Below are 5,034 nucleotides of genomic sequence, written 5' to 3'. Positions count from 1 at the left end.
TTATGTCAGTAGTTGGTGTTGTTAAGTGCTGTAGAGTCGATTCTGACTCACATCGACCCTGTATAGGGTTTCCAAGGAGCAGCTGGTGAGCTTGAACTACCTACCTTATGGTTCAAACTGACTTTGCAGTCCAGCGCATTATGTCAGTATGTGTTCATAGGTATTTAAATAGCTCAATTTTGATGGTTCCAACAATAATAATTATGATCCTGACTGAAAGATTAAAATATTTGCCATTTGTTGATCACCTACTGAATCCTAGTCTCTGAGCTGAGTACTTGGCATGTCTTATTTCCTCACCTTAAAAACAACCCCCAAAGAGGCTAATAATATCCCTAGTTCACAAATAAGAATGGTAAGTCCCAGATGTTAAATAGTCTTCTCAAGATCACACACCTAATAAGTTACAAAGCCATGATCAGAACTCAACTCTTTTTCAGTGACCATTCTCTTTCCAGAATGTCAATTATATTTGAGGAACAGAGGCAATAACAGAAAATGACTCCGACAATTGGGCTGCTTAATATCTATTTATGCTTGTAGTGGTATTAAAGACTGGATTTCTGATGCTCAGAACTGTATCTTGCATTACATAAAATGAGTAAAAGATGACAACAATAAAACTCAAGCAATGAGAGAGAAGAAAGTATTTACAACTTTTCTGATTTATTATTGGGTGAAAATAAAAATAATATAAGAAATAAGGAAGATAGTATAGAAATAAAGCTATCAATTTTTCAAGTAATCTACCTAGTAGAACTAATTGTATGGAGCCAGCAGGCTAAACTGATTCAGATGGCCTTACCTAAAACAGTAAGTTTTTTGTTTTTTGTTTTTCTACCTTCCATCCTATTGCTTGAAGTTACTTGGTACAGGACTATTGAATCTGAGTAATTCAATATCATTGCATTTTCATGATTTCTCAGAAATAAAATCTAGGATAGCTAAAAGAGTAACCAACTCAGCAAGTATTTATTGAGTATCTTCTATGCATCAGGCAATATGTAACAGGAAACAGACTTGTTTTCTGCTGAAAGATGAGTTGTAGGAAATTGAAAAACTTTTCAATGTATTACCTAAATTCTCAGCAAACAATATATTTTTTAATGACATGTTGTTGTTGTCAGGTGCCATCGAGTCGGAACCGACTCGTAGCAACCCCATGCACAGCAGAATGAAACAATGTCTGATCCTGGGCCAATGACATAGAGAGTTTTATATAGCTGGGAATCAACATTTCTAGCTCCTTTGTTTTATAGATATAAAAACCTGCAATGAGCCAAAGTCACCATATTATTCAAGACTTATTTAATACTAGATCTAAAGTCTTTAGTAAAAATCAGCATAGAAACATAAGTTCTGAACAATTACTACATTTCAAATAGAAATAATTTTGTAAATGATGGAAAAAATTAGTGAAAGAAACTAACAATTACATAAATCAGGCTCTACACTGAATGTTGGCCTAAGCATTTTCTTAAGATTTGGCCTAAACAAGCCTATAATAATTTCACAAAAAAAGAGAAACTAAATCATTAGGCAATTGTTCATTCTAAATAGTAAATTATTTCTACAAAAATGAACTCGCCATCAGCCCTTTTTGCACAGTGATCATCATTGCAACAAAACTGGCTCTAATGTGCGGAACAGAACAAACAGCTCTCATGGATTTGTTTTTTGGACTTTTGTTGAGAGTAAACGCAAATGATTTTGCAAGGCTCTAAAGAGCAACCCTTGGCCTGAGGAAGGGTTATCAATGGTAATCAGGTCATATGCCTGGAGAATATTGGACCTTCTTTAAATTAAACATATTTGAGGATCACAGATTGTGCAACATGTCTTGAAGTTACCGACCTAGGGAATTCAGGGACAGCAGGTGACATTGGAATGACGTAAAGTACATTTTTTTTTTTTTTTTACACTCTAAAATCTCACCACTGCGCACATCCCTACTCCACCCCCTTTTATGTAAACTTGTTATTTAAATCTGATTGCTCCCTGTGGCCTCCCATTCTCAGGGGGCATTTGGTCCAGGAAGACATCTTCAGCCCTCCTGGCCATAAGGCCACCACCCTAACAAAACATAAGTCCCAACTTTCTATGATTTTATTGTGACTCTCAATGAATGGACCACACAGCATGTTTTCCTCCAGTTTGGTTGATTTCTACATCATATCATTGTAATATAAGGACGCCTTTTTTATTGTATTTATTTATTTTTTATTTTATAGAGACCAAATTGGAGGGAAAAGAAGTAGAAGACCAAGAAGGAGACAAAGGGGAAGAAAGAGGACGAGGGAAGAGAAAGAGCTCTGAGTTCTGCACTCAGCAAACTAACAATTACTCAAAAATGTCTGCTTGGATTTCAACTCCTAATATGCTTCTGAGTGGTGGAAAATTAAATATTTTGTTCTGGTATTGTTTATTTGTTGCAATTTACTTTTAACCTATTCTTGTCCTGTCTTCTAGATCTTCCTCAGCAGATAGGGAGAGAAAATTAAGTAGTAGTGTTGCTAATTGCACTGGGTATATAAAATTGATCATTCCAGAAGTATATTTGGAAACTTTCTAAATGGAAATAGTAAAGAACTGAGTACCATAAAAGTTGAAAACTGTCAAATTTTTTAAAATTTATTTTTGAGCGAATTGACTAATAAATTCTCAACAACACTTTTTTTAATGTAAAGCTAATTGGGAATAGAAATTGAAATCAAATAACAAAAATAAAAATTCTAGGGAAAAATGATTAGGCATATTTCCAAAAAGAAGACAAATGAAAGAAAGAAGACTGCATAATGAAAGACTCATTAGTACTAAGCTAGTTACCATGCTGGATGCTATGCCAATATGTTAACTTGGAAACAGAAAGGGTCTTCAGTCAGAATAATAGTACTAAAAATAGTGACTCAGTATTTCTCAGATTATTTAAAACTCTGGCCAAAAAAGTAAAAAATAAATGTGTTTTTTTGCTGGCATCAATTTGTAAAGATTGATTAATACTTGATAAATCAATCAATATTTTCTCATTATAATCCACATATATTCACATCAAGAGTAGTTGTAGAAGTTCCAGGACCTGTATTATCATCTATAAATATTAAGACTCAGTTATAAATATTGCCACTCCCAATACAGACTCAAGATTCTCTCAAATATATATTCAGTTCACACAGTTTCCAAATAGATAGAATTGTATATCCTCTAATTATGTGGCAAACTTTTAAATAAAAGGAAAAAGCTTTTTTATTAGACACATTTTTTCTCTTATTGTTCTATTCTTCATAAGGTTGAAAGGTTAACACCTGTGAAAGTAACATATCTTTAACTGAGTGTCTTTCAGGAGTGTGGTTTAATTCTTCCATTCACTTGCACATCCAAGCACCTCAAATGGTCTCTCTGTGAACACTGTGCAATCCACAGTACTATGTAACTCTTTCGTATGTACTTTCATTTTTAATATACAAAATAAGATAAATGGGGATTTCTTTATTAGGAAGTTATCCCAATAGTTGTCTTGAGCATATAAAAAAGCATATTGAACTGAAAAAACAGAGATCTCAAATAAGGAAATAAATTGTTCTTTAGTAACACAAAGTTAAGGTCCTAAGTGGTTCCGTTTTGTAAATTTCCTTTGCAACTCTCTGTCTGTTTAGAGGTCAGAATCTATTTCAATGAACATCAATTCTTTCAAAGATGAATTTTTTCAATACTGTTCACATTTAAATAAAAGTTAAGCTTATGATATTAAGAAGTCAGTAAATACATCCAATAAGTTTCATCACTCTTTTTTTTTTTTAACTATTATTTTCAATGTCTAGATCTATAAGGAGAATCATTGGTTCCAAGTAGACACAATGGTTTGGGGCAGGCAGTTACAGTCAGTGGCAGCTGTAAACCACTGAAGATCAATCCTGCCCTCTTTGAGAGACAGGGTTTATCCAATGGGACAGTCCAGTTCTCCTGCAGAGTTCTTTCACCATCCTTTAGCTAGGGCAGTTGGGTGGAATCCAAAGTGTCTCATTACTCCTCATTTATGACTACTGTTGTCTTTCTTCTTCCTTATCCTTATCACATCAGTTTTTCTAGAGAAAACGCTTATGACAGGATAAAAGGTACACATGGAACAAGACATGAGACAAAGGAGAGATATGTGATTATAGAACAAAACACTGAAAACAGAAATAAACCAATCTCTTAATGGTTTGACACACTGCCGTTAGTATCACAGACTACTGTTTACTATTTATAAAATGTGATTGATAAAATTATGAGAATAATTAATGAAACAAACAGAGTTTAATCATTAATCTACATAAAAAGATGTCCTATTTTAAATGCTAAAAAATCTAAAGCTGAACATTTGTTAGCTTGATTTTTTTTGAACTTGTCTACAGCTCATCAATTCTTCAAGGCCAAGTAAAATGATACTTTATATGAATTTTATGTACATCTTGTTTGTGACCTATAACTAACACCTTATTACAAATGTTCTTATTTCATATATTGTTACTATTTTGATTAAAATGAAGAGTACATGGCTCTGGAGGATAAGTTCTAGACTGCTAGCCACAAAGTTTGTAGTTTGGGCCCACCAATCACTCTGAGAGAGAAAGATGAGCCTTTCATTCCCACAAAGATTTATAGTTTGGGAAAATATATACAGGGTCACTGTGAGTCGGAAGCTAATTGACAACAACAACCTGGTTAAAATAATTAAATAGAGTCACATTGTTTACTAGCTATAGTGTAAAAGGCATAACACAATACCCACACTTTTTCAAAGCTTTAAGTTCTTCTATGGTCCATTCATTTTGAGTGATGCTACATGAATCTCCTCACTGTCTCAGTTTTATATCAACAAATTGGAACTACTAAAAATTGTCATCTCTCATAGATCATAAGTGATAACTAACGTTCTAATTTCTTCTTTCAACATTTATTGAAGGACTTTTATGTGTCAAGCATGGTACTAAACCCTGAAAACACAAAGAAGACTCACAGCTTCACCTACCAAAACCTTACTATCATAAAACC

The sequence above is a fragment of the Chrysochloris asiatica genome, unplaced genomic scaffold (genome assembly GCF_000296735.1).
Source record: "Chrysochloris asiatica unplaced genomic scaffold, ChrAsi1.0 scaffold00212, whole genome shotgun sequence".
In the NCBI taxonomy this organism is placed as follows: Eukaryota; Metazoa; Chordata; class Mammalia; order Afrosoricida; family Chrysochloridae; genus Chrysochloris; species Chrysochloris asiatica.
Note: the sequence above shows the minus strand (reverse complement) of the source record.